The 25,601-nt window shown below is 49.5% G+C and overlaps 62 non-coding genes and 8 pseudogenes across 62 annotated transcripts; all 70 read right to left on the reverse strand.

The window, feature by feature from the left end:
• Positions 1-183: 183 nt before the first annotated feature.
• LOC149764628 (5S ribosomal RNA) lies at positions 184-302 on the reverse strand. The gene has a single exon (XR_016411240.1). It is a non-coding gene; the product is annotated as a 5S ribosomal RNA (ribosomal RNA).
• Positions 303-548: 246 nt separating this feature from the next.
• LOC149764629 (5S ribosomal RNA) lies at positions 549-667 on the reverse strand (annotated as a pseudogene).
• A 246-nt stretch (positions 668-913) lies between these two features.
• On the reverse strand, positions 914-1,032 carry LOC149764630 (5S ribosomal RNA). Its single transcript, XR_016405774.1, has one exon. It is a non-coding gene; the product is annotated as a 5S ribosomal RNA (ribosomal RNA).
• A 246-nt stretch (positions 1,033-1,278) lies between these two features.
• Positions 1,279-1,397, reverse strand: LOC149764631 (5S ribosomal RNA). Its single transcript, XR_016405977.1, has one exon. It is a non-coding gene; the product is annotated as a 5S ribosomal RNA (ribosomal RNA).
• A 248-nt stretch (positions 1,398-1,645) lies between these two features.
• Positions 1,646-1,764, reverse strand: LOC149764632 (5S ribosomal RNA). The gene has a single exon (XR_016401180.1). It is a non-coding gene; the product is annotated as a 5S ribosomal RNA (ribosomal RNA).
• A 246-nt stretch (positions 1,765-2,010) lies between these two features.
• Positions 2,011-2,129, reverse strand: LOC149764633 (5S ribosomal RNA). Its single transcript, XR_016411241.1, has one exon. It is a non-coding gene; the product is annotated as a 5S ribosomal RNA (ribosomal RNA).
• A 246-nt stretch (positions 2,130-2,375) lies between these two features.
• On the reverse strand, positions 2,376-2,494 carry LOC149764634 (5S ribosomal RNA). The gene has a single exon (XR_016403746.1). It is a non-coding gene; the product is annotated as a 5S ribosomal RNA (ribosomal RNA).
• A 246-nt stretch (positions 2,495-2,740) lies between these two features.
• Positions 2,741-2,859, reverse strand: LOC149764635 (5S ribosomal RNA). Its single transcript, XR_016403155.1, has one exon. It is a non-coding gene; the product is annotated as a 5S ribosomal RNA (ribosomal RNA).
• Positions 2,860-3,105: 246 nt separating this feature from the next.
• LOC149764636 (5S ribosomal RNA) lies at positions 3,106-3,224 on the reverse strand. Its single transcript, XR_016405775.1, has one exon. It is a non-coding gene; the product is annotated as a 5S ribosomal RNA (ribosomal RNA).
• Positions 3,225-3,470: 246 nt separating this feature from the next.
• LOC149764637 (5S ribosomal RNA) lies at positions 3,471-3,589 on the reverse strand. Its single transcript, XR_016407558.1, has one exon. It is a non-coding gene; the product is annotated as a 5S ribosomal RNA (ribosomal RNA).
• A 248-nt stretch (positions 3,590-3,837) lies between these two features.
• Positions 3,838-3,956, reverse strand: LOC149764638 (5S ribosomal RNA). The gene has a single exon (XR_016403623.1). It is a non-coding gene; the product is annotated as a 5S ribosomal RNA (ribosomal RNA).
• Positions 3,957-4,202: 246 nt separating this feature from the next.
• Positions 4,203-4,321, reverse strand: LOC149764639 (5S ribosomal RNA). Its single transcript, XR_016412585.1, has one exon. It is a non-coding gene; the product is annotated as a 5S ribosomal RNA (ribosomal RNA).
• A 246-nt stretch (positions 4,322-4,567) lies between these two features.
• On the reverse strand, positions 4,568-4,686 carry LOC149764640 (5S ribosomal RNA). Its single transcript, XR_016412583.1, has one exon. It is a non-coding gene; the product is annotated as a 5S ribosomal RNA (ribosomal RNA).
• Positions 4,687-4,933: 247 nt separating this feature from the next.
• Positions 4,934-5,052, reverse strand: LOC149764641 (5S ribosomal RNA). The gene has a single exon (XR_016407529.1). It is a non-coding gene; the product is annotated as a 5S ribosomal RNA (ribosomal RNA).
• Positions 5,053-5,298: 246 nt separating this feature from the next.
• On the reverse strand, positions 5,299-5,417 carry LOC149764642 (5S ribosomal RNA). Its single transcript, XR_016411242.1, has one exon. It is a non-coding gene; the product is annotated as a 5S ribosomal RNA (ribosomal RNA).
• A 246-nt stretch (positions 5,418-5,663) lies between these two features.
• On the reverse strand, positions 5,664-5,782 carry LOC149764643 (5S ribosomal RNA; annotated as a pseudogene).
• A 246-nt stretch (positions 5,783-6,028) lies between these two features.
• On the reverse strand, positions 6,029-6,147 carry LOC149764644 (5S ribosomal RNA). Its single transcript, XR_016411243.1, has one exon. It is a non-coding gene; the product is annotated as a 5S ribosomal RNA (ribosomal RNA).
• A 248-nt stretch (positions 6,148-6,395) lies between these two features.
• LOC149764645 (5S ribosomal RNA) lies at positions 6,396-6,514 on the reverse strand. The gene has a single exon (XR_016412354.1). It is a non-coding gene; the product is annotated as a 5S ribosomal RNA (ribosomal RNA).
• A 246-nt stretch (positions 6,515-6,760) lies between these two features.
• On the reverse strand, positions 6,761-6,879 carry LOC149764646 (5S ribosomal RNA). The gene has a single exon (XR_016411244.1). It is a non-coding gene; the product is annotated as a 5S ribosomal RNA (ribosomal RNA).
• Positions 6,880-7,125: 246 nt separating this feature from the next.
• Positions 7,126-7,244, reverse strand: LOC149764647 (5S ribosomal RNA). Its single transcript, XR_016411245.1, has one exon. It is a non-coding gene; the product is annotated as a 5S ribosomal RNA (ribosomal RNA).
• Positions 7,245-7,490: 246 nt separating this feature from the next.
• Positions 7,491-7,609, reverse strand: LOC149764648 (5S ribosomal RNA). The gene has a single exon (XR_016411246.1). It is a non-coding gene; the product is annotated as a 5S ribosomal RNA (ribosomal RNA).
• A 247-nt stretch (positions 7,610-7,856) lies between these two features.
• Positions 7,857-7,975, reverse strand: LOC149764649 (5S ribosomal RNA). The gene has a single exon (XR_016407530.1). It is a non-coding gene; the product is annotated as a 5S ribosomal RNA (ribosomal RNA).
• A 246-nt stretch (positions 7,976-8,221) lies between these two features.
• LOC149764650 (5S ribosomal RNA) lies at positions 8,222-8,340 on the reverse strand. The gene has a single exon (XR_016411247.1). It is a non-coding gene; the product is annotated as a 5S ribosomal RNA (ribosomal RNA).
• Positions 8,341-8,586: 246 nt separating this feature from the next.
• Positions 8,587-8,705, reverse strand: LOC149764651 (5S ribosomal RNA; annotated as a pseudogene).
• Positions 8,706-8,951: 246 nt separating this feature from the next.
• Positions 8,952-9,070, reverse strand: LOC149764652 (5S ribosomal RNA). The gene has a single exon (XR_016402800.1). It is a non-coding gene; the product is annotated as a 5S ribosomal RNA (ribosomal RNA).
• Positions 9,071-9,317: 247 nt separating this feature from the next.
• Positions 9,318-9,436, reverse strand: LOC149764653 (5S ribosomal RNA). Its single transcript, XR_016405824.1, has one exon. It is a non-coding gene; the product is annotated as a 5S ribosomal RNA (ribosomal RNA).
• Positions 9,437-9,682: 246 nt separating this feature from the next.
• Positions 9,683-9,801, reverse strand: LOC149764654 (5S ribosomal RNA). The gene has a single exon (XR_016407153.1). It is a non-coding gene; the product is annotated as a 5S ribosomal RNA (ribosomal RNA).
• A 245-nt stretch (positions 9,802-10,046) lies between these two features.
• On the reverse strand, positions 10,047-10,165 carry LOC149764655 (5S ribosomal RNA). The gene has a single exon (XR_016404285.1). It is a non-coding gene; the product is annotated as a 5S ribosomal RNA (ribosomal RNA).
• Positions 10,166-10,411: 246 nt separating this feature from the next.
• Positions 10,412-10,530, reverse strand: LOC149764656 (5S ribosomal RNA). The gene has a single exon (XR_016402138.1). It is a non-coding gene; the product is annotated as a 5S ribosomal RNA (ribosomal RNA).
• A 248-nt stretch (positions 10,531-10,778) lies between these two features.
• On the reverse strand, positions 10,779-10,897 carry LOC149764657 (5S ribosomal RNA). Its single transcript, XR_016412355.1, has one exon. It is a non-coding gene; the product is annotated as a 5S ribosomal RNA (ribosomal RNA).
• A 247-nt stretch (positions 10,898-11,144) lies between these two features.
• LOC149764658 (5S ribosomal RNA) lies at positions 11,145-11,263 on the reverse strand. Its single transcript, XR_016405600.1, has one exon. It is a non-coding gene; the product is annotated as a 5S ribosomal RNA (ribosomal RNA).
• A 246-nt stretch (positions 11,264-11,509) lies between these two features.
• Positions 11,510-11,628, reverse strand: LOC149764659 (5S ribosomal RNA). The gene has a single exon (XR_016412822.1). It is a non-coding gene; the product is annotated as a 5S ribosomal RNA (ribosomal RNA).
• A 246-nt stretch (positions 11,629-11,874) lies between these two features.
• Positions 11,875-11,993, reverse strand: LOC149764660 (5S ribosomal RNA; annotated as a pseudogene).
• Positions 11,994-12,239: 246 nt separating this feature from the next.
• On the reverse strand, positions 12,240-12,358 carry LOC149764661 (5S ribosomal RNA). The gene has a single exon (XR_016402801.1). It is a non-coding gene; the product is annotated as a 5S ribosomal RNA (ribosomal RNA).
• Positions 12,359-12,605: 247 nt separating this feature from the next.
• LOC149764662 (5S ribosomal RNA) lies at positions 12,606-12,724 on the reverse strand. Its single transcript, XR_016405826.1, has one exon. It is a non-coding gene; the product is annotated as a 5S ribosomal RNA (ribosomal RNA).
• Positions 12,725-12,970: 246 nt separating this feature from the next.
• On the reverse strand, positions 12,971-13,089 carry LOC149764663 (5S ribosomal RNA). Its single transcript, XR_016408213.1, has one exon. It is a non-coding gene; the product is annotated as a 5S ribosomal RNA (ribosomal RNA).
• A 245-nt stretch (positions 13,090-13,334) lies between these two features.
• On the reverse strand, positions 13,335-13,453 carry LOC149764664 (5S ribosomal RNA). The gene has a single exon (XR_016405185.1). It is a non-coding gene; the product is annotated as a 5S ribosomal RNA (ribosomal RNA).
• A 246-nt stretch (positions 13,454-13,699) lies between these two features.
• LOC149764665 (5S ribosomal RNA) lies at positions 13,700-13,818 on the reverse strand. The gene has a single exon (XR_016402458.1). It is a non-coding gene; the product is annotated as a 5S ribosomal RNA (ribosomal RNA).
• A 248-nt stretch (positions 13,819-14,066) lies between these two features.
• On the reverse strand, positions 14,067-14,185 carry LOC149764666 (5S ribosomal RNA). Its single transcript, XR_016412356.1, has one exon. It is a non-coding gene; the product is annotated as a 5S ribosomal RNA (ribosomal RNA).
• Positions 14,186-14,432: 247 nt separating this feature from the next.
• On the reverse strand, positions 14,433-14,551 carry LOC149764667 (5S ribosomal RNA). Its single transcript, XR_016405601.1, has one exon. It is a non-coding gene; the product is annotated as a 5S ribosomal RNA (ribosomal RNA).
• A 246-nt stretch (positions 14,552-14,797) lies between these two features.
• LOC149764668 (5S ribosomal RNA) lies at positions 14,798-14,916 on the reverse strand. The gene has a single exon (XR_016412823.1). It is a non-coding gene; the product is annotated as a 5S ribosomal RNA (ribosomal RNA).
• A 246-nt stretch (positions 14,917-15,162) lies between these two features.
• LOC149764669 (5S ribosomal RNA) lies at positions 15,163-15,281 on the reverse strand (annotated as a pseudogene).
• A 246-nt stretch (positions 15,282-15,527) lies between these two features.
• On the reverse strand, positions 15,528-15,646 carry LOC149764670 (5S ribosomal RNA). Its single transcript, XR_016402802.1, has one exon. It is a non-coding gene; the product is annotated as a 5S ribosomal RNA (ribosomal RNA).
• A 247-nt stretch (positions 15,647-15,893) lies between these two features.
• Positions 15,894-16,012, reverse strand: LOC149764671 (5S ribosomal RNA). Its single transcript, XR_016405827.1, has one exon. It is a non-coding gene; the product is annotated as a 5S ribosomal RNA (ribosomal RNA).
• Positions 16,013-16,258: 246 nt separating this feature from the next.
• LOC149764672 (5S ribosomal RNA) lies at positions 16,259-16,377 on the reverse strand. The gene has a single exon (XR_016408215.1). It is a non-coding gene; the product is annotated as a 5S ribosomal RNA (ribosomal RNA).
• Positions 16,378-16,622: 245 nt separating this feature from the next.
• On the reverse strand, positions 16,623-16,741 carry LOC149764673 (5S ribosomal RNA). The gene has a single exon (XR_016405186.1). It is a non-coding gene; the product is annotated as a 5S ribosomal RNA (ribosomal RNA).
• Positions 16,742-16,987: 246 nt separating this feature from the next.
• On the reverse strand, positions 16,988-17,106 carry LOC149764674 (5S ribosomal RNA). Its single transcript, XR_016402459.1, has one exon. It is a non-coding gene; the product is annotated as a 5S ribosomal RNA (ribosomal RNA).
• A 248-nt stretch (positions 17,107-17,354) lies between these two features.
• LOC149764675 (5S ribosomal RNA) lies at positions 17,355-17,473 on the reverse strand. The gene has a single exon (XR_016412357.1). It is a non-coding gene; the product is annotated as a 5S ribosomal RNA (ribosomal RNA).
• Positions 17,474-17,720: 247 nt separating this feature from the next.
• Positions 17,721-17,839, reverse strand: LOC149764676 (5S ribosomal RNA). Its single transcript, XR_016405602.1, has one exon. It is a non-coding gene; the product is annotated as a 5S ribosomal RNA (ribosomal RNA).
• Positions 17,840-18,085: 246 nt separating this feature from the next.
• LOC149764677 (5S ribosomal RNA) lies at positions 18,086-18,204 on the reverse strand. The gene has a single exon (XR_016411249.1). It is a non-coding gene; the product is annotated as a 5S ribosomal RNA (ribosomal RNA).
• A 246-nt stretch (positions 18,205-18,450) lies between these two features.
• LOC149764678 (5S ribosomal RNA) lies at positions 18,451-18,569 on the reverse strand (annotated as a pseudogene).
• Positions 18,570-18,815: 246 nt separating this feature from the next.
• Positions 18,816-18,934, reverse strand: LOC149764679 (5S ribosomal RNA). The gene has a single exon (XR_016407576.1). It is a non-coding gene; the product is annotated as a 5S ribosomal RNA (ribosomal RNA).
• A 247-nt stretch (positions 18,935-19,181) lies between these two features.
• LOC149764680 (5S ribosomal RNA) lies at positions 19,182-19,300 on the reverse strand. The gene has a single exon (XR_016401407.1). It is a non-coding gene; the product is annotated as a 5S ribosomal RNA (ribosomal RNA).
• A 246-nt stretch (positions 19,301-19,546) lies between these two features.
• LOC149764681 (5S ribosomal RNA) lies at positions 19,547-19,665 on the reverse strand. Its single transcript, XR_016408909.1, has one exon. It is a non-coding gene; the product is annotated as a 5S ribosomal RNA (ribosomal RNA).
• Positions 19,666-19,910: 245 nt separating this feature from the next.
• LOC149764682 (5S ribosomal RNA) lies at positions 19,911-20,029 on the reverse strand. The gene has a single exon (XR_016407174.1). It is a non-coding gene; the product is annotated as a 5S ribosomal RNA (ribosomal RNA).
• A 247-nt stretch (positions 20,030-20,276) lies between these two features.
• Positions 20,277-20,395, reverse strand: LOC149764683 (5S ribosomal RNA). Its single transcript, XR_016406667.1, has one exon. It is a non-coding gene; the product is annotated as a 5S ribosomal RNA (ribosomal RNA).
• Positions 20,396-20,640: 245 nt separating this feature from the next.
• Positions 20,641-20,759, reverse strand: LOC149764684 (5S ribosomal RNA). Its single transcript, XR_016404286.1, has one exon. It is a non-coding gene; the product is annotated as a 5S ribosomal RNA (ribosomal RNA).
• Positions 20,760-21,005: 246 nt separating this feature from the next.
• On the reverse strand, positions 21,006-21,124 carry LOC149764685 (5S ribosomal RNA). Its single transcript, XR_016406954.1, has one exon. It is a non-coding gene; the product is annotated as a 5S ribosomal RNA (ribosomal RNA).
• Positions 21,125-21,372: 248 nt separating this feature from the next.
• Positions 21,373-21,491, reverse strand: LOC149764686 (5S ribosomal RNA). The gene has a single exon (XR_016412358.1). It is a non-coding gene; the product is annotated as a 5S ribosomal RNA (ribosomal RNA).
• A 247-nt stretch (positions 21,492-21,738) lies between these two features.
• Positions 21,739-21,857, reverse strand: LOC149764687 (5S ribosomal RNA). Its single transcript, XR_016405603.1, has one exon. It is a non-coding gene; the product is annotated as a 5S ribosomal RNA (ribosomal RNA).
• A 246-nt stretch (positions 21,858-22,103) lies between these two features.
• On the reverse strand, positions 22,104-22,222 carry LOC149764688 (5S ribosomal RNA). Its single transcript, XR_016411250.1, has one exon. It is a non-coding gene; the product is annotated as a 5S ribosomal RNA (ribosomal RNA).
• A 246-nt stretch (positions 22,223-22,468) lies between these two features.
• LOC149764689 (5S ribosomal RNA) lies at positions 22,469-22,587 on the reverse strand (annotated as a pseudogene).
• A 246-nt stretch (positions 22,588-22,833) lies between these two features.
• On the reverse strand, positions 22,834-22,952 carry LOC149764690 (5S ribosomal RNA). The gene has a single exon (XR_016402804.1). It is a non-coding gene; the product is annotated as a 5S ribosomal RNA (ribosomal RNA).
• Positions 22,953-23,199: 247 nt separating this feature from the next.
• Positions 23,200-23,318, reverse strand: LOC149764691 (5S ribosomal RNA). The gene has a single exon (XR_016401408.1). It is a non-coding gene; the product is annotated as a 5S ribosomal RNA (ribosomal RNA).
• Positions 23,319-23,564: 246 nt separating this feature from the next.
• Positions 23,565-23,683, reverse strand: LOC149764692 (5S ribosomal RNA; annotated as a pseudogene).
• A 245-nt stretch (positions 23,684-23,928) lies between these two features.
• LOC149764693 (5S ribosomal RNA) lies at positions 23,929-24,047 on the reverse strand. The gene has a single exon (XR_016404919.1). It is a non-coding gene; the product is annotated as a 5S ribosomal RNA (ribosomal RNA).
• Positions 24,048-24,293: 246 nt separating this feature from the next.
• LOC149764694 (5S ribosomal RNA) lies at positions 24,294-24,412 on the reverse strand. Its single transcript, XR_016411251.1, has one exon. It is a non-coding gene; the product is annotated as a 5S ribosomal RNA (ribosomal RNA).
• A 248-nt stretch (positions 24,413-24,660) lies between these two features.
• Positions 24,661-24,779, reverse strand: LOC149764695 (5S ribosomal RNA). The gene has a single exon (XR_016412359.1). It is a non-coding gene; the product is annotated as a 5S ribosomal RNA (ribosomal RNA).
• Positions 24,780-25,026: 247 nt separating this feature from the next.
• Positions 25,027-25,145, reverse strand: LOC149764696 (5S ribosomal RNA). Its single transcript, XR_016403198.1, has one exon. It is a non-coding gene; the product is annotated as a 5S ribosomal RNA (ribosomal RNA).
• Positions 25,146-25,391: 246 nt separating this feature from the next.
• LOC149764697 (5S ribosomal RNA) lies at positions 25,392-25,510 on the reverse strand. The gene has a single exon (XR_016411252.1). It is a non-coding gene; the product is annotated as a 5S ribosomal RNA (ribosomal RNA).
• Positions 25,511-25,601: the final 91 nt, after the last annotated feature.

The following is a 25,601-nucleotide window of genomic DNA, read 5'->3' on the forward strand; positions in this document are numbered from 1 at the left end:
CGCGTTGCCGGGGCCGTTCTGGCGTAGGATTCAACGCGCTGTTCCGCTATGCGGCATGGCACCGCGAGCCTCCGGACTCAGTTTATTTTCGAGGGAAAAAAATTATCCGAAGTGGAAAAGCCAAAAGCCGAAAAATTAAAAATAAATATTATCAAAAAATAAAAAAGCGGGCAAAAAATAAAAGGGGTGCAACACGAGGACTTCCCAGGGGGTCACCCATCCTAGTACTACTCTCGCCCAAGCACGCTTAACTGCGGAGTTCTGATGGGATCCGGTGCATTAGTGCTGGTATGATCGCACCCATGACATGCCCTTCGAAACTCCCTTTTATGACAAAGCAGCAGACCTCGACGGCCCGAGACATTCGCGCTGCCGGGGCCGTTCTGGCGTAGGATTCAACGCGCTGTTCCGCTATGCGGCATGGCACTGCCAGTCTCCGGACTCAGTTTATTTTCGGGGGGAAAAAATTATCCGAAGAGGAAAAGCCAAAAGCCAAAAAATTAAAAATAAATATTATCAAAAAATAAAAAAGCGGGCAAAAAATAAAAAGGGTGCAACACGAGGACTTCCCAGGGGGTCACCCATCCTAGTACTTCTCTCGCCCAAGCACGCCTAACTGCGGAGTTATGATGGGATCCGGTGCATTAGTGCTGGTATGATCGCACCCATGACATGCCCTTCGAAACTCCCTTTTATGACAAAGCAGCAGACCGCGACGGCCCGAGACATTCGCGCTGCCGGGGCCGTTCTGGCGTAGGATTCAACGCGCTGTTCCGCTATGCGGCATGGCACCGCCAGTCTCCGGACTCAGTTTATTTTCGGGGGGAAAAAATTATCCGAAGAGGAAAAGCCAAAAGCCAAAAAATTAAAAATAAATATTATCAAAAAATAAAAAAGCGGGCAAAAAATAAAAAGGGTGCAACACGAGGACTTCCCAGGGGGTCACCCATCCTAGTACTACTCTCGCCCAAGCACGCTTAACTGCGGAGTTCTGATCGGATCCGGCGCATTAGTGCTGGTATGATCGCACCCATGACATGCCCTTCGAAACTCCCTTTTATGACAAAGCAGCAGACCTCGACGGCCCGAGGCATTCGCGCTGCCGGGGCCGTTCTGGTGTAGGATTCAACGCGCTGTTCCGCTATGCGGCATGGCACCGCGAGTCTCCGGACTCAGTTTATTTTCGGGGGAAAAAAATTATCCGAAGAGGAAAAGCCAAAAGCCGAAAAATTAAAAATAAATATTATCAAAAAATAAAAAAGCGGGCAAAAAATAAAAGGGGTGCAACACGAGGACTTCCCAGGGGGTCACCCATCCTAGTACTACTCTCGCCCAAGCACGCTTAACTGCGGAGTTATGATGGGATCCGGTGCATTAGTGCTGGTATGATCGCACCCATGACATGCCCATCGAAACTCCCTTTTATGACAAAGCAGCAGACCTCGACGGCCCGAGACATTCGCGCCGCTGGGGCCGTTCTGGCGTAGGATTCAACGCGCTGGTCCCGCTATGCGGCATGGCACCGCCAGTCTCCGGACTCAGTTTATTTTCGGGGGAAAAAAATTATCCGAAGAGGAAAAGCCAAAAGCCGAAAAATTAAAAATAAATATTATCAAAAAATAAAAAAGTGGAGAAAAAAATAAAAAGGGTGCAACACGAGGACTTCCCTGGGGGTCACCCATCCTAGTACTACTCTCGCCCAAGCACGCTTAACTGCGGAGTTCTGATGGGATCCGGTGCATTAGTGCTGGTATGATCGCACCCATGACATGCCCTTCGAAACTCCCTTTTATGACAAAGCAGCAGACCTCGACGGCCCGAGACATTCGCGCTGCCGGGGCCGTACTGGCGTAGGATTCAACGCGCTGTTCCGCTATGCGGCAAGGCACCGCGAGTCTCCGGACTCAGTTTATTTTCGGGGTAAAAAAATTATCCGAAGAGGAAAAGCCAAAAGCCGAAAAATTAAAAATAAATATTATCAAAAAATAAAAAAGCGGGCAAAAAATAAAAGGGGTGCAACACGAGGACTTCCCAGGGGGTCACCCATCCTAGTACTACTCTCGCCCAAGCACGCTTAACTGCGGAGTTCTGATGGGATCCGGTGCATTAGTGCTGGTATGATCGCACCCATGACATGCCCTTCGAAACTCCCTTTTATGACAAAGCAGCAGACCTCGACGGCCCGAGACATTCGCGCTGCCGGGGCCGTTCTGGCGTAGGATTCAACGCGCTGTTCCGCTATGCGGCATGGCACCGCGAGCCTCCGGACTCAGTTTATTTTCGAGGGAAAAAAATTATCCGAAATGGAAAAGCCAAAAGCCGAAAAATTAAAAATAAATATTATCAAAAAATAAAAAAGCGGGCAAAAAATAAAAGGGGTGCAACACGAGGACTTCCCAGGGGGTCACCCATCCTAGTACTACTCTCGCCCAAGCACGCTTAACTGCGGAGTTCTGATAGGATCCGGTGCATTAGTGCTGGTATGATTGCACCCAAGACATGCCCTTCGAAACTCCCTTTTATGACAAAGCAGCAGACCTCGACGGCCCGAGACATTCGCGCTGCCGGGGCCGTTCTGGCGTAGGATTCAACACGCTCTTCCGCTATGCGGCATGGCACCGCCAGTCTCCGGACTCAGTTTATTTTCGGGGAAAAAAAATTATCCGAAGAGGAAAAACCAAAAGCCGAAAAATAAAAAATAAATGTTATCAAAAAATAAAAAAGCGGGCAAAAAATAAAAGGGGTGCAACACGAGGACTTTCCAGGGGGTCACCCATCCTAGTACTACTCTCGCCCAAGCACGCTTAACTGCGGAGTTCTGATGGGATCCGGTGCATTAGTGCTGGTATGATCGCACCCATGACATGCCCTTCGAAACTCCCTTTTATGACAAAGCAGCAGACCTTGACGGCCCGAGACATTCGCGCTGCCGGGGCCATTCTGGCGTAGGATTCAACGCGCTGTTCCGCTATGCGGCATGGCACCGCCAGTCTCCGGACTCAGTTTATTTTCGGGGGGAAAAAATTATCCGAAGAGGAAAAGCCAAAAGCCAAAAAATTAAAAATAAATATTATCAAAAAATAAAAAAGCGGGCAAAAAATAAAAAGGGTGCAACACGAGGACTTCCCAGGGGGTCACCCATCCTAGTACTACTCTCGCCCAAGCACGCTTAACTGCGGAGTTCTGATCGGATCCGGCGCATTAGTGCTGGTATGATCGCACCCATGACATGCCCTTCGAAACTCCCTTTTATGACAAAGCAGCAGACCTCGACGGCCCGAGGCATTCGCGCTGCCGGGGCCGTTCTGGTGTAGGATTCAACGCGCTGTTCCGCTATGCGGCATGGCACCGCGAGTCTCCGGACTCAGTTTATTTTCGGGAGAAAAAAATTATCCGAAGAGGAAAAGCCAAAAGCCGAAAAATTAAAAATAAATATTATCAAAAAATAAAAAAGCGGGCAAAAAATAAAAGGGGTGCAACACGAGGACTTCCCAAGGGGTCACCCATCCTAGTACTACACTCGCCCAAGCACGCTTAACTGCGGAGTTATGATGGGATCCGGTGCATTAGTGCTGGTATGATCGCACCCATGACATGCCCATCGAAACTCCCTTTTATGACAAAGCAGCAGACCTCGACGGCCCGAGACATTCGCGCCGCCGGGGCCGTTCTGGCGTAGGATTCAACGCGCTGGTCCCGCTATGCGGCATGGCACCGCCAGTCTCCGGACTCAGTTTATTTTCGGGGGAAAAAAATTATCCGAAGAGGAAAAGCCAAAAGCCGAAAAATTAAAAATAAATATTATCAAAAAATAAAAAAGTGGAGAAAAAAATAAAAAGGGTGCAACACGAGGACTTCCCAGGGGGTCACCCATCCTAGTACTACTCTCGGCCAAGCACGCTTAACTGCGGAGTTCTGATGGGATCCGGTGCATTAGTGCTGGTATGATCGCACCCATGACATGCCCTTCGAAACTCCCTTTTATGACAAAGCAGCAGACCTCGACGGCCCGAGACATTCGCGCTGCCGGGGCCGTTCTGGCGTAGGATTCAACGCGCTGTTCCGCTATGCGGCATGGCACCGCGAGTCTTCGGACTCAGTTTATTTTCGGGGGAAAAAAATTATCCGAAGAGGAAAAGCCAAAAGCCGAAAAATTAAAAATAAATATTATCAAAAAATAAAAAAGCGGGCAAAAAATAAAAGGGGTGCAACACGAGGACTTCCCACGGGGTCACCCATCCTAGTACTACTCTCGCCCAAGCACGCTTAACTGCGGAGTTCTGATGGGATCCGGTGCATTAGTGCTGGTATGATCGCACCCATGACATGCCCATCGAAACACCCTTTTATGACAAAGCAGCAGACCTCGACGGCCCGAGACATTCGCGCTGCCGGGGCCGTTCTGGCGTAGGATTCAATGCGCTGTTCCGCTATGCGGCATGGCACCGCGAGTCTCCGGACTCAGTTTATTTTCGAGGGAAAAAAATTATCCGAAGAGGAAAAGCCAAAAGCCAAACAATTAAAGATAAATGTTATCAAAAAAGAAAAAAGCGGGCAAAAAATAAAAGGGGTGCAACACGAGGACTTCCCATGGGGTCACCCATCCTAGTACTACTCTCGCCCAAGCACGCTTAACTGCGGAGTTCTGATGGGATCCGGTGCATTAGTGCTGGTATGATCGCACCCATGATATGCCCTTCGAAACTCCCTTTTATGACAAAGCAGCAGACCTCGACGGCCCGAGACATTCGCGCTGCCGGGGCCGTTCTGGCGTAGGATTCAACGCGCTAGTCCCGCTATGCGGCATGGCACCGCCAGTCTCCGGACTCAGTTTATTGTCGGGGGAAAAAAATTATCCTAAGAGGAAAAGCCAAAAGCCAAAAAATTAAAAATAAATATTATCAAAAAATAAAAAAGCGGGCAAAAAATAAAAAGGGTGCAACATGAGGACTTCCCAGGGGGTCACCCATCCTAGTACTACTCTCGCCCAAGCACGCTTAACTGCGGAGTTCTGATAGGATCCGGTGCATTAGTGCTGGTATGATCGCACCCAAGACATGCCCTTCGAAACTCCCTTTTATGACAAAGCAGCAGACCTCGACGGCCCGAGACATTCGCGCTGCCGGGGCCATTCTGGCGTAGGATTCAACACGCTGTTCCGCTATGCGGCATGGCACCGCCAGTCTCCGGACTCAGTTTATTTTCGGGGGAAAAAAATTATCCGAAGAGGAAAAGCCAAAAGCCGAAAAATAAAAAATAAATGTTATCAAAAAATAAAAAAGCGGGCAAAAAATAAAAGGGGTGCAACACGAGGACTTCCCAGGGGGTCACCCATCCTAGTACTACTCTCGCCCAAGCACGCTTAACTGCGGAGTTCTGATGGGATCCGGTGCATTAGTGCTGGTATGATCGCACCCATGACATGCCCTTCGAAACTCCCTTTTATGACAAAGCAGCAGACCTCGACGGCCCGAGACATTCGCGCTGCCGGGGCCGTTCTGGCGTAGGATTCAACGCGCTGTTCCGCTATGCGGCATGGCACCGCCAGTCTCCGGACTCAGTTTATTTTCGGGGGGAAAAAATTATCCGAAGAGGAAAAGCCAAAAGCCAAAAAATTAAAAATAAATATTATCAAAAAATAAAAAAGCGGGCAAAAAATAAAAAGGGTGCAACACGAGGACTTCCCAGGGGGTCACCCATCCTAGTACTTCTCTCGCCCAAGCACGCCTAACTGCGGAGTTATGATGGGATCCGGTGCATTAGTGCTGGTATGATCGCACCCATGACATTCCCTTCGAAACTCCCTTTTATGACAAAGCAGCAGACCGCGACGGCCCGAGACATTCGCGCTGCCGGGGCCGTTCTGGCGTAGGATTCAACGCGCTGTTCCGCTATGCGGCATGGCACCGCGAGTCTCCGGACTCAGTTTATTTTCGGGGGAAAAAAATTATCCGAAGAGGAAAAGCCAAAAGCCGAAAAATTAAAAATAAATATTATCAAAAAATAAAAAAGCGGGCAAAAAATAAAAGGGGTGCAACACGAGGACTTCCCAGGGGGTCACCCATCCTAGTACTACTCTCGCCCAAGCACGCTTAACTGCGGAGTTCTGATGGGATCCGGTGCATTAGTGCTGGTATGATCGCACCCATGACATGCCCATCGAAACTCCCTTTTATGACAAAGCAGCAGACCTCGACGGCCCGAGACATTCGCGCCGCCGGGGCCGTTCTGGCGTAGGATCCAACGCGCTATTCCCGCTATGCGGCATGGCACCGCCAGTCTCCGGACTCAGTTTATTTTCGGGGGAAAAAAAATATCCGAAGAGGAAAAGCCAAAAGCCGAAAAATTAAAAATAAATATTATCAAAAAATAAAAAAGTGGAGAAAAAAATAAAAAGGGTGCAACACGAGGACTTCCCAGGGGGTCACCCATCCTAGTACTACTCTCGCCCAAGCACGCTTAACTGCGGAGTTCTGATGGGATCCGGTGCATTAGTGCTGGTATGATCGCACCCATGACATGCCCTTGGAAACTCCCTTTTATGACAAAGCAGCAGACCTCGACGGCCCGAGACATTCGCGCTGCCGGAGCCGTTCTGGCGTAGGATTCAACGCGCTGTTCCGCTATGCGGCATGGCACCGCGAGTCTCCGGACTCAGTTTATTTTCTGGGGAAAAAAATTATCCGAAGAGGAAAAGCCAAAAGCCGAAAAATTAAAAATAAATATTATCAAAAAATAAAAAAGCGGGCAAAAAATAAAAGGGGTGCAACACGAGGACTTCCCAGGGGGTCACCCATCCTAGTACTACTCTCGCCCAAGCACGCTTAACTGCGGAGTTCTGATGGGATCCGGTGCATTAGTGCTGGTATGATCGCACCCATGACATGCCCTTCGAAACTCCCTTTTATGACAAAGCAGCAGACCTCGACGGCCCGAGACATTCGCGTTGCCGGGGCCGTTCTGGCGTAGGATTCAACGCGCTGTTCCGCTATGCGGCATGGCACCGCGAGCCTCCGGACTCAGTTTATTTTCGAGGGAAAAAAATTATCCGAAGTGGAAAAGCCAAAAGCCGAAAAATTAAAAATAAATATTATCAAAAAATAAAAAAGCGGGCAAAAAATAAAAGGGGTGCAACACGAGGACTTCCCAGGGGGTCACCCATCCTAGTACTACTCTCGCCCAAGCACGCTTAACTGCGGAGTTCTGATGGGATCCGGTGCATTAGTGCTGGTATGATCGCACCCATGACATGCCCATCGAAACACCCTTTTATGACAAAGCAGCAGACCTCGACGGCCCGAGACATTCGCGCTGCCGGGGCCGTTCTGGCGTAGGATTCAATGCGCTGTTCCGCTATGCGGCATGGCATCGCGAGTCTCCGGACTCAGTTTATTTTCGAGGGAAAAAAATTATCCGAACAGGAAAAGCCAAAAGCCAAAAAATGAAAAATAAATGTTATCAAAAAAGAAAAAAGCGGGCAAAAAATAAAAGGGGTGCAACACGAGGACTTCCCAGGGGGTCACCCATCCTAGTACTACTCTCGCCCAAGCACGCTTAACTGCGGAGTTCTGATGGGATCCGGTGCATTAGTGCTGGTATGATCGCACCCATGATATGCCCTTCGAAACTCCCTTTTATGACAAAGCAGCAGACCTCGACGGCCCGAGACATTCGCGCTGCCGGGGCCGTTCTGGCGTAGGATTCAACGCGCTGGTCCCGCTATGCGGCATGGCACCGCCAGTCTCCGGACCCAGTTTATTGTCGGGGGAAAAAAATTATCCGAAGAGGAAAAGCCAAAAGCCAAAAAATTAAAAATAAATATTATCAAAAAATAAAAAAGCGGGCAAAAAATAAAAAGGGTGCAACATGAGGACTTCCCAGGGGGTCACCCATCCTAGTACTACTCTCGCCCAAGCACGCTTAACTGCGGAGTTCTGATAGGATCCGGTGCATTAGTGCTGGTATGATCGCACCCAAGACATGCCCTTCGAAACTCCCTTTTATGACAAAGTAGCAGACCTCGACGGCCCGAGACATTCGCGCTGCCGGGGCCGTTCTGGCGTAGGATTCAACACGCTGTTCCGCTATGCGGCATGGCACCGCCAGTCTCCGGACTCGGTTTATTTTCGGGAGAAAAAAATTATCCGAAGAGGAAAAGCCAAAAGCCGAAAAATAAAAAATAAATGTTATCAAAAAATAAAAAAGCGGGCAAAAAATAAAAGGGGTGCAACACGAGGACTTCCCAGGGGGTCACCCATCCTAGTACTACTCTCGCCCAAGCACGCTTAACTGCGGAGTTCTGATGGGATCCGGTGCATTAGTGCTGGTATGATCGCACCCATGACATGCCCTTCGAAACTCCCTTTTATGACAAAGCAGCAGACCTCGACGGCCCGAGACATTCGCGCTGCCGGGGCCGTTCTGGCGTAGGATTCAACGCGCTGTTCCGCTATGCGGCATGGCACCGCCAGTCTCCGGACTCAGTTTATTTTCGGGGGGAAAAAATTATCCGAAGAGGAAAAGCCAAAAGCCAAAAAATTAAAAATAAATATTATCAAAAAATAAAAAGGCGGGCAAAAAATAAAAAGGGTGCAACACGAGGACTTCCCAGGGGGTCACCCATCCTAGTACTTCTCTCGCCCAAGCACGCCTAACTGCGGAGTTATGATGGGATCCGGTGCATTAGTGCTGGTATGATCGCACCCATGACATGCCCTTCGAAACTCCTTTTTATGACAAAGCAGCAGACCGCGACGGCCCGAGACATTCGCGCTGCCGGGGCCGTTCTGGCGTAGGATTCAACGCGCTGTTCCGCTATGCGGCATGGCACCGCCCGTCTCCGGACTCAGTTTATTTTCGGGAAAAAAAAATTATCCGAAGAGGAAAAGCCAAAAGCCGAAAAATTAAAAATAAATATTATCAAAAAATAAAAAAGCGGGCAAAAAATAAAAAGGGTGCAACACGAGGACTTCCCAGGGGGTCACCCATCCTAGTACTACTCTCGCCCAAGCACGCTTAACTGCGGAGTTCTGATGGGATCCGGTGCATTAGTGCTGGTACGATCGCACCCATGACATGCCCTTCGAAACTCCCTTTTATGACAAAGCAGCAGACCTCGACGGCCCGAGACATTCACGCTGCCGGGGCCGTTCTGGCGTAGGATTCAACGCGCTGGTCCCGCTATGCGGCATGGCACCGCCAGTCTCCGGACTCAGTTTATTGTCGGGGAAAAAAAATTATCCGAAGACGAAAAGCCAAAAGCCGAAAAATTAAAAATAAATATTATCAAAAAATAAAAAAGCGGGCAAAAAATAAAAAGGGTGCAACACGAGGACTTCCCAGGGGGTCACCCATCCTAGTACTACTCTCCCCCAAGCACGCTTAACTGCGGAGTTCTCATGGGATCCGGTGCATTAGTGCTGGTATGATCGCACCCAAGACATGCCCTTCGAAACTCCCTTTTAAGACAAAGCAGCAGACCTCGACGGCCCGAGACATTCGCGCTGCCGGGGCCGTTCTGGCGTATGATTCAACGCGCTGTTCCGCTATGCGGCATGGCACCGCCAGTCTCCGGACTCAGTTTATTTTCGGGGGAAAAAAATTATCCGAAGAGGAAAAGCCAAAAGCCAAAAAATTAAAAATAAATATTATCAAAAAATAAAAAAGCGGGCAAAAAATAAAAAGGGTGCAACACGAGGACTTCTCAGGGGGTCACCCATCCTAGTACTTCTCTCGCCCAAGCACGCTTAACTGCGGAGTTATGATGGGATCCGGTGCATTAGTGCTGGTATGATCGCACCCATGACATGCCCTTCGAAACTCCCTTTAATGACAAAGCAGCAGACCGCGACGGCCCGAGACATTCGCGCTGCCGGGGCCGTTCTGGCGTAGGATTCAACGCGCTGTTCCGCTATGCGGCATGGCACCGCCAGTCTCCGGACTCAGTTTATTTTCGGGAAAAAAAATTATCCGAAGAGGAAAAGCCAAAAGCCGAAAAATTAAAAATAAATATTATCAAAAAATAAAAAAGCGGGCAAAAAATAAAAAGGGTGCAACACGAGGACTTCCCAGGGGGTCACCCATCCTAGTACTACTCTCGCCCAAGCACGCTTAACTGCGGAGTTCTGATCGGATCCGGTGCATTAGTGCTGGTATGATCGCACCCATGACATGCCCTTCGAAACTCCCTTTTATGACGAAGCAGCAGACCTCGACGGCCCGAGGCATTCGCGCTGCCGGGGCCGTTCTGGCGTAGGATTCAACGCGCTGTTCCGCTATGCGGCATGGCACCGCGAGTCTCCGGACTCAGTTTATTTTCGGGGGAAAAAAATTATCCGAAGAGGAAAAGCCAAAAGCCGACAAATTAAAAATAAATATTATCAAAAAATAAAAAAGCGGGCAAAAAATAAAAGGGGTGCAACACGAGGACTTCCTAGGGGGTCACCCATCCTAGTACTACTCTCGCCCAAGCACGCTTAACTGCGGAGTTCTGATGGGATCCGGTGCATTAGTGCTGGTATGATCGCACCCATGACATGCCCATCGAAACTCCCTTTTATGACAAAGCAGCAGACCTCGACAGCCCGAGACATTCGCGCCGCCGGGGCCGTTCTGGCGTAGGATTCAACGCGCTGGTCCCGCTATGCGGCATAGCACCGCCAGTCTCCGGACTCAGTTTATTTTCGGGGGAAAAAAATTATCCGAAGAGGAAAAGCCAAAAGCCGAAAAATTAAAAATAAATATTATCAAAAAATAAAAAAGTGGAGAAAAAAATAAAAAGGGTGCAACACGAGGACTTCCCAGGGGGTCACCCATCCTAGTACTACTCTCGCCCAAGCACGCTTAACTGCGGAGTTCTGATGGGATCCGGTGCATTAGTGCTGGTATGATCGCACCCATGACATGCCCATCGAAACACCCTTTTATGACAAAGCAGCAGACCTCGACGGCCCGAGACATTCGCGCTGCCGGGGCCGTTCTGGCGTAGGATTCAATGCGCTGTTCCGCTATGCGGCATGGCACCGCGAGTCTCCGGACTCAGTTTATTTTCGGGGGAAAAAAATTATCCGAAGAGGAAAAGCCAAAAGCCGAAAAATTAAAAATAAATATTATCAAAAAATAAAAAAGTGGGCAAAAAATAAAAAGGGGTGCAAGACGAGGACTTCCCAGGGGGTCACCCATCCTAGTACTACTCTCGCCCAAGCACGCTTAACTGCGGAGTTCTGATGGGATCCGGTGCATTAGGGCTGGTATGATCGCACCCATGACATGCCCATCGAAACACCCTTTTATGACAAAGCAGCAGACCTCGACGGCCCGAGACATTCGCGCTGCCGGGGCCGTTCTGGCGTAGGATTCAATGCGCTGTTCCGCTATGCGGCATGGCACCGCGAGTCTCCGGACTCAGTTTATTTTCGAGGGAAAAAAATTATCCGAAGAGGAAAAGCCAAAAGCCAAAAAATTAAAAATAAATGTTATCAAAAAAGAAAAATGCGGGCAAAAAATAAAAGGGGTGCAACACGAGGACTTCTCAGGGGGTCACCCATCCTAGTACTACTCTCGCCCAAGCACGCTTAACTGCGGAGTTCTGATGGGATCCGGTGCATTAGTGCTGGTATGATCGCACCCATGACATGCCCTTCGAAACTCCCTTTTATGACAAAGCAGCAGACCTCGACGGCCCGAGACATTCGCGCTGCCGGGGCCGTTCTGGCGTAGGATTCAACGCGCTGTTCCGCTATGCGGCATGGCACTGCCAGTCTCCGGACTCAGTTTATTTTCGGGGGGAAAAAATTATCCGAAGAGGAAAAGCCAAAAGCCAAAAAATTAAAAATAAATATTATCAAAAAATAAAAAAGCGGGCAAAAAATAAAAAGGGTGCAACACGAGGACTTCCCAGGGGGTCACCCATCCTAGTACTTCTCTCGCCCAGGCACGCCTAACTGCGGAGTTATGATGGGATCCGGTGCATTAGTGCTGGTATGATCGCACCCATGACATGCCCTTCGAAACTCCCTTTTATGACAAAGCAGCAGACCGCGACGGCCCGAGACATTCGCGCTGCCGGGGCCGTTCTGGCGTAGGATTCAACGCGCTGTTCCGCTATGCGGCATGGCACCGCCCGTCTCCGGACTCAGTTTATTTTCGGGAAAAAAAAATTATCCGAAGAGGAAAAGCCAAAAGCCGAAAAATTAAAAATAAATATTATCAAAAAATAAAAAAGCGGGCAAAAAATAAAAAGGGTGCAACACGAGGACTTCCCAGGGGGTCACCCATCCTAGTACTACTCTCGCCCAAGCACGCTTAACTGCGGAGTTCTGATGGGATCCGGTGCATTAGTGCTGGTACGATCGCACCCATGACATGCCCTTCGAAACTCCCTTTTATGACAAAGCAGCAGACCTCGACGGCCCGAGACATTCACGCTGCCGGGGCCGTTCTGGCGTAGGATTCAACGCGCTGGTCCCGCTATGCGGCATGGCACCGCCAGTCTCCGGACTCAGTTTATTGTCGGGGAAAAAAAATTATCCGAAGACGAAAAGCCAAAAGCCGAAAAATTAAAAATAAATATTATCAAAAAATAAAAAAGCGGGCAAAAAATAAAAAGGGTGCAACACGAGGACTTCCCAGGGGGTCACCCATCCTAGTACTACTCTCCCCCAAGCACGCTTAACTGCGGAGTTCTCATGGGATCCGGTGCATTAGTGCTGGTATGATCGCACCCAAGACATGCCCTTCGAAACTCCCTTTTAAGACAAAGCAGCAGACCTCGACGGCCCGAGACATTCGCGCTGCCGGGGCCGTTCTGGCGTATGATTCAACGCGCTGTTCCGCTATGCGGCATGGCACCGCCAGTCTCCGGACTCAGTTTATTTTCGGGGGGAAAAAATTATCCGAAGAGGAAAAGCCAAAAGCCAAAAAATTAAAAATAAATATTATCAAAAAATAAAAAAGCGGGCAAAAAAAAAAAAGGGTGCAACACGATGACTTCCCAGGGGGTCACCCATCCTAGTACTTCTCTCGCCCAAGCACGCTTAACTGCGGAGTTATGATGGGATCCGGTGCATTAGTGCTGGTATGATCGCACCCATGACATGCCCTTCGAAACTCCCTTTAATGACAAAGCAGCAGACCGCGACGGCCCGAGACATTCGCGCTGCCGGGGCCGTTCTGGCGTAGGATTCAACGCGCTGTTCCGCTATGCGGCATGGCACCGCCAGTCTCCGGACTCAGTTTATTTTCGGGAAAAAAAATTATCCGAAGAGGAAAAGCCAAAAGCCGAAAAATTAAAAATAAATATTATCAAAAAATAAAAAAGCGGGCAAAAAATAAAAAGGGTGCAACACGAGGACTTCCCAGGGGGTCACCCATCCTAGTACTACTCTCGCCCAAGCACGCTTAACTGCGGAGTTCTGATCGGATCCGGTGCATTAGTGCTGGTATGATCACACCCATGACATGCCCTTCGAAACTCCCTTTTATGACGAAGCAGCAGACCTCGACGGCCCGAGGCATTCGCGCTGCCGGGGCCGTTCTGGCGTAGGATTCAACGCGCTGTTCCGCTATGCGGCATGGCACCGCGAGTCTCCGGACTCAGTTTATTTTCGGGGGAAAAAAATTATCCGAAGAGGAAAAGCCAAAAGCCGACAAATTAAAAATAAATATTATCAAAAAATAAAAAAGCGGGCAAAAAATAAAAGGGGTGCAACACGAGGACTTCCTACGGGGTCACCCATCCTAGTACTACTCTCGCCCAAGCACGCTTAACTGCGGAGTTCTGATGGGATCCGGTGCATTAGTGCTGGTATGATCGCACCCATGACATGCCCATCGAAACTCCCTTTTATGACAAAGCAGCAGACCTCGACGGCCCGAGACATTCGCGCCGCCGGGGCCGTTCTGGCGTAGGATTCAACGCGCTGGTCCCGCTATGCGGCATAGCACCGTCAGTCTCCGGACTCAGTTTATTTTCGGGGGAAAAAAATTATCCGAAGAGGAAAAGCCAAAAGCCGAAAAATTAAAAATAAATATTATCAAAAAATAAAAAAGTGGAGAAAAAAATAAAAAGGGTGCAACACGAGGACTTCCCAGGGGGTCACCCATCCTAGTACTACTCTCGCCCAAGCACGCTTAACTGCGGAGTTCTGATGGGATCCGGTGCATTAGTGCTGGTATGATCGCACCCATGACATGCCCATCGAAACACCCTTTTATGACAAAGCAGCAGACCTCGACGGCCCGAGACATTCGCGCTGCCGGGGCCGTTCTGGCGTAGGATTCAATGCGCTGTTCCGCTATGCGGCATGGCACCGCGAGTCTCCGGACTCAGTTTATTTTCGGGGGAAAAAAATTATCCGAAGAGGAAAAGCCAAAAGCCGAAAAATTAAAAATAAATATTATCAAAAAATAAAAAAGTGGGCAAAAAATAAAAAGGGGTGCAAGACGAGGACTTCCCAGGGGGTCACCCATCCTAGTACTACTCTCGCCCAAGCACGCTTAACTGCGGAGTTCTGATGGGATCCGGTGCATTAGGGCTGGTATGATCGCACCCATGACATGCCCATCGAAACACCCTTTTATGACAAAGCAGCAGACCTCGACGGCCCGAGACATTCGCGCTGCCGGGGCCGTTCTGGCGTAGGATTCAATGCGCTGTTCCGCTATGCGGCATGGCACCGCGAGTCTCCGGACTCAGTTTATTTTCGAGGGAAAAAAATTATCCGAAGAGGAAAAGCCAAAAGCCAAAAAATTAAAAATAAATGTTATCAAAAAAGAAAAATGCGGGCAAAAAATAAAAGGGGTGCAACACGAGGACTTCTCAGGGGGTCACCCATCCTAGTACTACTCTCGCCCAAGCACGCTTAACTGCGGAGTTCTGATGGGATCCGGTGCATTAGTGCTGGTATGATCGCACCCATGACATGCCCTTCGAAACTCCCTTTTATGACAAAGCAGCAGACCTCGACGGCCCGAGACATTCGCGCTGCCGGGGCCGTTCTGGCGTAGGATTCAACGCGCTGTTCCGCTATGCGGCATGGCACTGCCAGTCTCCGGACTCAGTTTATTTTCGGGGGGAAAAAATTATCCGAAGAGGAAAAGCCAAAAGCCAAAAAATTAAAAATAAATATTATCAAAAAATAAAAAAGCGGGCAAAAAATAAAAAGGGTGCAACACGAGGACTTCCCAGGGGGTCACCCATCCTAGTACTTCTCTCGCCCAGGCACGCCTAACTGCGGAGTTATGATGGGATCCGGTGCATTAGTGCTGGTATGATCGCACCCATGACATGCCCTTCGAAACTCCCTTTTATGACAAAGCAGCAGACCGCGACGGCCCGAGACATTCGCGCTGCCGGGGCCGTTCTGGCGTAGGATTCAACGCGCTGTTCCGCTATGCGGCATGGCACCGCCCGTCTCCGGACTCAGTTTATTTTCGGGAAAAAAAAATTATCCGAAGAGGAAAAGCCAAAAGCCGAAAAATTAAAAATAAATATTATCAAAAAATAAAAAAGCGGGCAAAAAATAAAAAGGGTGCAACACGAGGACTTCCCAGGGGGTCACCCATCCTAGTACTACTCTCGCCCAAGCACGCTTAACTGCGGAGTTCTGATGGGATCCGGTGCATTAGTGCTGGTACGATCGCACCCATGACATGCCCTTCGAAACTCCCTTTTATGACAAAGCAGCAGACCTCGACGGCCCGAGACATTCACGCTGCCGGGGCCGTTCTGGCGTAGGATTCAACGCGCTGGTCCCGCTATGCGGCATGGCACCGCCAGTCTCCGGACTCAGTTTATTGTCGGGGAAAAAAAATTATCCGAAGACGAAAAGCCAAAAGCCGAAAAATTAAAAATAAATATTATCAAAAAATAAAAAAGCGGGCAAAAAATAAAAAGGGTGCAACACGAGGACTTCCCAGGGGGTCACCCATCCTAGTACTACTCTCCCCCAAGCACGCTTAACTGCGGAGTTCTCATGGGATCCGGTGCATTAGTGCTGGTATGATCGCACCCAAGACATGCCCTTCGAAACTCCCTTTTAAGACAAAGCAGCAGACCTCGACGGCCCGAGACATTCGCGCTGCCGGGGCCGTTCTGGCGTATGATTCAACGCGCTGTTCCGCTATGCGGCATGGCACCGCCAGTCTCCGGACTCAGTTTATTTTCGGGGGGAAAAAATTATCCGAAGAGGAAAAGCCAAAAGCCAAAAAATTAAAAATAAATATTATCAAAAAATAAAAAAGCGGGCAAAAAAAAAAAAGGGTGCAACACGATGACTTCCCAGGGGGTCACCCATCCTAGTACTTCTCTCGCCCAAGCACGCTTAACTGCGGAGTTATGATGGGATCCGGTGCATTAGTGCTGGTATGATCGCACCCATGACATGCCCTTCGAAACTCCCTTTAATGACAAAGCAGCAGACCGCGACGGCCCGAGACATTCGCGCTGCCGGGGCCGTTCTGGCGTAGGATTCAACGCGCTGTTCCGCTATGCGGCATGGCACCGCCAGTCTCCGGACTCAGTTTATTTTCGGGAAAAAAAATTATCCGAAGAGGAAAAGCCAAAAGCCGAAAAATTAAAAATAAATATTATCAAAAAATAAAAAAGCGGGCAAAAAATAAAAAGGGTGCAACACGAGGACTTCCCAGGGGGTCACCCATCCTAGTACTACTCTCGCCCAAGCACGCTTAACTGCGGAGTTCTGATCGGATCCGGTGCATTAGTGCTGGTATGATCACACCCATGACATGCCCTTCGAAACTCCCTTTTATGACGAAGCAGCAGACCTCGACGGCCCGAGGCATTCGCGCTGCCGGGGCCGTTCTGGCGTAGGATTCAACGCGCTGTTCCGCTATGCGGCATGGCACCGCGAGTCTCCGGACTCAGTTTATTTTCGGGGGAAAAAAATTATCCGAAGAGGAAAAGCCAAAAGCCGACAAATTAAAAATAAATATTATCAAAAAATAAAAAAGCGGGCAAAAAATAAAAGGGGTGCAACACGAGGACTTCCTACGGGGTCACCCATCCTAGTACTACTCTCGCCCAAGCACGCTTAACTGCGGAGTTCTGATGGGATCCGGTGCATTAGTGCTGGTATGATCGCACCCATGACATGCCCATCGAAACTCCCTTTTATGACAAAGCAGCAGACCTCGACGGCCCGAGACATTCGCGCCGCCGGGGCCGTTCTGGCGTAGGATTCAACGCGCTGGTCCCGCTATGCGGCATAGCACCGTCAGTCTCCGGACTCAGTTTATTTTCGGGGGAAAAAAATTATCCGAAGAGGAAAAGCCAAAAGCCGAAAAATTAAAAATAAATATTATCAAAAAATAAAAAAGTGGAGAAAAAAATAAAAAGGGTGCAACACGAGGACTTCCCAGGGGGTCACCCATCCTAGTACTACTCTCGCCCAAGCACGCTTAACTGCGGAGTTCTGATGGGATCCGGTGCATTAGTGCTGGTATGATCGCACCCATGACATGCCCATCGAAACACCCTTTTATGACAAAGCAGCAGACCTCGACGGCCCGAGACATTCGCGCTGCCGGGGCCGTTCTGGCGTAGGATTCAATGCGCTGTTCCGCTATGCGGCATGGCACCGCGAGTCTCCGGACTCAGTTTATTTTCGGGGGAAAAAAATTATCCGAAGAGGAAAAGCCAAAAGCCGAAAAATTAAAAATAAATATTATCAAAAAATAAAAAAGTGGGCAAAAAATAAAAAGGGGTGCAAGACGAGGACTTCCCAGGGGGTCACCCATCCTAGTACTACTCTCGCCCAAGCACGCTTAACTGCGGAGTTCTGATGGGATCCGGTGCATTAGGGCTGGTATGATCGCACCCATGACATGCCCATCGAAACACCCTTTTATGACAAAGCAGCAGACCTCGACGGCCCGAGACATTCGCGCTGCCGGGGCCGTTCTGGCGTAGGATTCAATGCGCTGTTCCGCTATGCGGCATGGCACCGCGAGTCTCCGGACTCAGTTTATTTTCGAGGGAAAAAAATTATCCGAAGAGGAAAAGCCAAAAGCCAAAAAATTAAAAATAAATGTTATCAAAAAAGAAAAATGCGGGCAAAAAATAAAAGGGGTGCAACACGAGGACTTCCCAGGGGGTCACCCATCCTAGTACTACTCTCGCCCAAGCACGCTTAACTGCGGAGTTCTGATGGGATCCGGTGCATTAGTGCTGGTATGATCGCACCCATGACATGCCCTTCGAAACTCCCTTTTATGACAAAGCAGCAGACCTCGACGGCCCGAGACATTCGCGCTGCCGGGGCCGTTCTGGCGTAGGATTCAACGCGCTGTTCCGCTATGCGGCATGGCACTGCCAGTCTCCGGACTCAGTTTATTTTCGGGGGGAAAAAATTATCCGAAGAGGAAAAGCCAAAAGCCAAAAAATTAAAAATAAATATTATCAAAAAATAAAAAAGCGGGCAAAAAATAAAAAGGGTGCAACACGAGGACTTCCCAGGGGGTCACCCATCCTAGTACTTCTCTCGCCCAAGCACGCCTAACTGCGGAGTTATGATGGGATCCGGTGCATTAGTGCTGGTATGATCGCACCCATGACATGCCCTTCGAAACTCCCTTTTATGACAAAGCAGCAGACCGCGACGGCCCGAGACATTCGCGCTGCCGGGGCCGTTCTGGCGTAGGATTCAACGCGCTGTTCCGCTATGCGGCATGGCACCGCCCGTCTCCGGACTCAGTTTATTTTCGGGAAAAAAAAATTATCCGAAGAGGAAAAGCCAAAAGCCGAAAAATTAAAAATAAATATTATCAAAAAATAAAAAAGCGGGCAAAAAATAAAAAGGGTGCAACACGAGGACTTCCCAGGGGGTCACCCATCCTAGTACTACTCTCGCCAAAGCACGCTTAACTGCGGAGTTCTGATGGGATCCGGTGCATTAGTGCTGGTACGATCGCACCCATGACATGCCCTTCGAAACTCCCTTTTATGACAAAGCAGCAGACCTCGACGGCCCGAGACATTCACGCTGCCGGGGCCGTTCTGGCGTAGGATTCAACGCGCTGGTCCCGCTATGCGGCATGGCACCGCCAGTCTCCGGACTCAGTTTATTGTCGGGGAAAAAAAATTATCCGAAAACGAAAAGCCAAAAGCCGAAAAATTAAAAATAAATATTATCAAAAAATAAAAAAGCGGGCAAAAAATAAAAAGGGTGCAACACGAGGACTTCCCAGGGGGTCACCCATCCTAGTACTACTCTCGCCCAAGCACGCTTAACTGCGGAGTTCTCATGGGATCCGGTGCATTAGTGCTGGTATGATCGCACCCAAGACATGCCCTTCGAAACTCCCTTTTAAGACAAAGCAGCAGACCTCGACGGCCCGAGACATTCGCGCTGCCGGGGCCGTTCTGGCGTATGATTCAACGCGCTGTTCCGCTATGCGGCATGGCACCGCCAGTCTCCGGACTCAGTTTATTTTCTGGGGGAAAAAATTATCCGAAGAGGAAAAGCCAAAAGCCAAAAAATTAAAAATAAATATTATCAAAAAATAAAAAAGCGGGCAAAAAATAAAAAGGGTGCAACACGAGGACTTCCCAGGGGGTCACCCATCCTAGTACTTCTCTCGCCCAAGCAGGCTTAACTGCGGAGTTATGATGGGATCCGGTGCATTAGTGCTGGTATGATCGCACCCATGACATGCCCTTCGAAACTCCCTTTAATGACAAAGCAGCAGACCGCGACGGCCCGAGACATTCGCGCTGCCGGGGCCGTTCTGGCGTAGGATTCAACGCGCTGTTCCGCTATGCGGCATGGCACCGCCAGTCTCCGGACTCAGTTTATTTTCGGGAAAAAAAATTATCCGAAGAGGAAAAGCCAAAAGCCGAAAAATTAAAAATAAATATTATCAAAAAATAAAAAAGCGGGCAAAAAATAAAAAGGGTGCAACACGAGGACTTCCCAGGGGGTCACCCATCCTAGTACTACTCTCGCCCAAGCACGCTTAACTGCGGAGTTCTGATCGGATCCGGTGCATTAGTGTTGGTATGATCGCACCCATGACATGCCCTTCGAAACTCCCTTTTATGACGAAGCAGCAGACCTCGACGGCCCGAGGCATTCGCGCTGCCGGGGCCGTTCTGGCGTAGGATTCAACGCGCTGTTCCGCTATGCGGCATGGCACCGCGAGTCTCCGAACTCAGTTTATTTTCGGGAGAAAAAAATTATCCGAAGAGGAAAAGCCAAAAGCCGAAAAATTAAAAATAAATATTATCAAAAAATAAAAAAGTGGAGAAAAAAATAAAAAGGGTGCAACACGAGGACTTCCCAGGGGGTCACCCATCCTAGTACTTCTCTCGCCCAAGCACGCTTAACTGCGGAGTTATGATGGGATCCGGTGCATTAGTGCTGGTATGATCGCACCCATGACATGCCCTTCGAAACTCCCTTTAATGACAAAGCAGCAGACCGCGACGGCCCGAGACATTCGCGCTGCCGGGGCCGTTCTGGCGTAGGATTCAACGCGCTGTTCCGCTATGCGGCATGGCACCGCCAGTCTCCGGACTCAGTTTATTTTCGGGAAAAAAAATTATCCGAAGAGGAAAAGCCAAAAGCCGAAAAATTAAAAATAAATATTATCAAAAAATAAAAAAGCGGGCAAAAAATAAAAAGGGTGCAACACGAGGACTTCCCAGGGGGTCACCCATCCTAGTACTACTCTCGCCCAAGCACGCTTAACTGCGGAGTTCTGATCGGATCCGGTGCATTAGTGCTGGTATGATCGCACCCATGACATGCCCTTCGAAACTCCCTTTTATGACGAAGCAGCAGACCTCGACGGCCCGAGGCATTCGCGCTGCCGGGGCCGTTCTGGCGTAGGATTCAACGCGCTGTTCCGCTATGCGGCATGGCACCGCGAGTCTCCGAACTCAGTTTATTTTCGGGGGAAAAAAATTATCCGAAGAGGAAAAGCCAAAAGCCGACAAATTAAAAATAAATATTATCAAAAAATAAAAAAGCGGGCAAAAAATAAAAGGGGTGCAACACGAGGACTTCCTAGGGGGTCACCCATCCTAGTACTACTCTCGCCCAAGCACGCTTAACTGCGGAGTTCTGATGGGATTCGGTGCATTAGTGCTGGTATGATCGCACCCATGACATGCCCATCGAAACTCCCTTTTATGACAAAGCAGCAGACCTCGACGGCCCGAGACATTCGCGCCGCCGGGGCCGTTCTGGCGTAGGATTCAACGCGCTGGTCCCGCTATGCGGCATAGCACCGCCAGTCTCCGGACTCAGTTTATTTTCGGGAGAAAAAAATTATCCGAAGAGGAAAAGCCAAAAGCCGAAAAATTAAAAATAAATATTATCAAAAAATAAAAAAGTGGAGAAAAAAATAAAAAGGGTGCAACACGAGGACTTCCCAGGGGGTCACCCATCCTAGTACTACTCTCGCCCAAGCACGCTTAACTGCGGAGTTCTGATGGGATCCGGTGCATTAGTGCTGGTATGATCGCACCCATGACATGCCCATCGAAACGCCCTTTTATGACAAAGCAGCAGACCTCGACGGCCCGAGACATTCGCGCTGCCGGGGCCGTTCTGGCGTAGGATTCAATGCGCTGTTCCGCTATGCGGCATGGCACCGCGAGTCTCCGGACTCAGTTTATTTTCGGGGGAAAAAAATTATCCGAAGAGGAAAAGCCAAAAGCCGAAACATTAAAAATAAATATTATCAAAAAATAAAAAAGTGGGCAAAAAATAAAAAGGGGTGCAAGACGAGGACTTCCCAGGGGGTCACCCATCCTAGTACTACTCTCGCCCAAGCACGCTTAACTGCGGAGTTCTGATGGGATCCGGTGCATTAGGGCTGGTATGATCGCACCCATGACATGCCCATCGAAACACCCTTTTATGACAAAGCAGCAGACCTCGACGGCCCGAGACATTCGCGCTGCCGGGGCCGTTCTGGCGTAGGATTCAATGCGCTGTTCCGCTATGCGGCATGGCACCGCGAGTCTCCGGACTCAGTTTATTTTCGAGGGAAAAAAATTATCCGAAGAGGAAAAGCCAAAAGCCAAAAAATTAAAAATAAATGTTATCAAAAAAGAAAAATGCGGGCAAAAAATAAAAGGGGTGCAACACGAGGACTTCCCAGGGGGTCACCCATCCTAGTACTACTCTCGCCCAAGCACGCTTAACTGCGGAGTTCTGATGGGATCCGGTGCATTAGTGCTGGTATGATCGCACCCATGACATGCCCTTCGAAACTCCCTTTTATGACAAAGCAGCAGACCTCGACGGCCCGAGACATTCGCGCTGCCGGGGCCGTTCTGGCGTAGGATTCAACGCGCTGTTCCGCTATGCGGCATGGCACTGCCAGTCTCCGGACTCAGTTTATTTTCGGGGGGAAAAAATTATCCGAAGAGGAAAAGCCAAAAGCCAAAAAATTAAAAATAAATATTATCAAAAAATAAAAAAGCGGGCAAAAAATAAAAAGGGTGCAACACGAGGACTTCCCAGGGGGTCACCCATCCTAGTACTTCTCTCGCCCAAGCACGCCTAACTGCGGAGTTATGATGGGATCCGGTGCATTAGTGCTGGTATGATCGCACCCATGACATGCCCTTCGAAACTCCCTTTTATGACAAAGCAGCAGACCGCGACGGCCCGAGACATTCGCGCTGCCGGGGCCGTTCTGGCGTAGGATTCAACGCGCTGTTCCGCTATGCGGCATGGCACCGCCCGTCTCCGGACTCAGTTTATTTTCGGGAAAAAAAAATTATCCGAAGAGGAAAAGCCAAAAGCCGAAAAATTAAAAATAAATATTATCAAAAAATAAAAAAGCGGGCAAAAAATAAAAAGGGTGCAACACGAGGACTTCCCAGGGGGTCACCCATCCTAGTACTACTCTCGCCCAAGCACGCTTAACTGCGGAGTTCTGATGGGATCCGGTGCATTAGTGCTGGTACGATCGCACCCATGACATGCCCTTCGAAACTCCCTTTTATGACAAAGCAGCAGACCTCGACGGCCCGAGACATTCACGCTGCCGGGGCCGTTCTGGCGTAGGATTCAACGCGCTGGTCCCGCTATGCGGCATGGCACCGCCAGTCTCCGGACTCAGTTTATTGTCGGGGAAAAAAAATTATCCGAAGACGAAAAGCCAAAAGCCGAAAAATTAAAAATAAATATTATCAAAAAATAAAAAAGCGGGCAAAAAATAAAAAGGGTGCAACACGAGGACTTCCCAGGGGGTCACCCATCCTAGTACTACTCTCGCCCAAGCACGCTTAACTGCGGAGTTCTCATGGGATCCGGTGCATTAGTGCTGGTATGATCGCACCCAAGACATGCCCTTCGAAACTCCCTTTTAAGACAAAGCAGCAGACCTCGACGGCCCGAGACATTCGCGCTGCCGGGGCCGTTCTGGCGTATGATTCAACGCGCTGTTCCGCTATGCGGCATGGCACCGCCAGTCTCCGGACTCAGTTTATTTTCTGGGGGAAAAAATTATCCGAAGAGGAAAAGCCAAAAGCCAAAAAATTAAAAATAAATATTATCAAAAAATAAAAAAGCGGGCAAAAAATAAAAAGGGTGCAACACGAGGACTTCCCAGGGGGTCACCCATCCTAGTACTTCTCTCGCCCAAGCACGCTTAACTGCGGAGTTATGATGGGATCCGGTGCATTAGTGCTGGTATGATCGGACCCATGACATGCCCTTCGAAACTCTCTTTAATGACAAAGCAGCAGACCGCGACGGCCCGAGACATTCGCGCTGCCGGGGCCGTTCTGGCGTAGGATTCAACGCGCTGTTCCGCTATGCGGCATGGCACCGCCAGTCTCCGGACTCAGTTTATTTTCGGGAAAAAAAATTATCCGAAGAGGAAAAGCCAAAAGCCGAAAAATTAAAAATAAATATTATCAAAAAATAAAAAAGCGGGCAAAAAATAAAAAGGGTGCAACACGAGGACTTCCCAGGGGGTCACCCATCCTAGTACTACTCTCGCCCAAGCACGCTTAACTGCGGAGTTCTGATCGGATCCGGTGCATTAGTGCTGGTATGATTGCACCCATGACATGCCCTTCGAAACTCCCTTTTATGACGAAGCAGCAGACCTCGACGGCCCGAGGCATTCGCGCTGCCGGGGCCGTTCTGGCGTAGGATTCAACGCGCTGTTCCGCTATGCGGCATGGCACCGCGAGTCTCCGGACTCAGTTTATTTTCGGGGGAAAAAAATTATCCGAAGAGGAAAAGCCAAAAGCTGACAAATTAAAAATAAATATTATCAAAAAATAAAAAAGCGGGCAAAAAATAAAAGGGGTGCAACACGAGGACTTCCCAGGGGGTCACCCATCCTAGTACTACTCTCGCCCAAGCACGCTTAACTGCGGAGTTCTGATGGGATCCGGTGCATTAGTGCTGGTATGATCGCACCCATGACATGCCCATCGAAACTCCCTTTTATGACAAAGCAGCAGACCTCGACGGCCCGAGACATTCGCGCCGCCGGGGCCGTTCTGGCGTAGGATTCAACGCGCTGGTCCCGCTATGCGGCATAGCACCGCCAGTCTCCGGACTCAGTTTATTTTCGGGGGAAAAAAATTATCCGAAGAGGAAAAGCCAAAAGCCGAAAAATTAAAAATAAATATTATCAAAAAATAAAAAAGTGGAGAAAAAAATAAAAAGGGTGCAACACGAGGACTTCCCAGGGGGTCACCCATCCTAGTACTACTCTCGCCCAAGCACGCTTAACTGCGGAGTTCTGATGGGATCCGGTGCATTAGTGCTGGTATGATCGCACCCATGACATGCCCATCGAAACACCCTTTTGTGACAAAGCAGCAGACCTCGACGGCCCGAGACATTCGCGCTGCCGGGGCCGTTCTGGCGTAGGATTCAATGCGCTGTTCCGCTATGCGGCATGGCATCGCGAGTCTCCGGACTCAGTTTATTTTCGGGGGAAAAAAATTATCCGAAGAGGAAAAGCCAAAAGCCGAAAAATTAAAAATAAATATTATCAAAAAATAAAAAAGTGGGCAAAAAATAAAAAGGGGTGCAACACGAGGACTTCCCAGGGGGTCACCCATCCTAGTACTACTCTCGCCCAAGCACGCTTAACTGCGGAGTTCTGATGGGATCCGGTGCATTAGGGCTGGTATGATCGCACCCATGACATGCCCATCGAAACACCCTTTTATGACAAAGCAGCAGACCTCGACGGCCCGAGACATTCGCGCTGCCGGGGCCGTTCTGGCGTAGGATTCAATGCGCTGTTCCGCTATGCGGCATGGCACCGCGAGTCTCCGGACTCAGTTTATTTTCGAGGGAAAAAAATTATCCGAAGAGGAAAAGCCAAAAGCCAAAAAATTAAAAATAAATGTTATCAAAAAAGAAAAATGCGGGCAAAAAATAAAAGGGGTGCAACACGAGGACTTCCCAGGGGGTCACCCATCCTAGTACTACTCTCGCCCAAGCACGCTTAACTGCGGAGTTCTGATGGGATCCGGTGCATTAGTGCTGGTATGATCGCACCCATGATATGCCCTTCGAAACTCCCTTTTATGACAAAGCAGCAGATCTCGACGGCCCGAGACATTCGCGCTGCCGGGGCCGTTCTGGCGTAGG

This window comes from Phoenix dactylifera, chromosome 4, assembly GCF_051530095.1.
Source record: "Phoenix dactylifera cultivar Ajwa chromosome 4, Ajwa_hap1_PhDact_Kaust_v1.1, whole genome shotgun sequence".
In the NCBI taxonomy this organism is placed as follows: domain Eukaryota; kingdom Viridiplantae; phylum Streptophyta; class Magnoliopsida; order Arecales; family Arecaceae; genus Phoenix; species Phoenix dactylifera.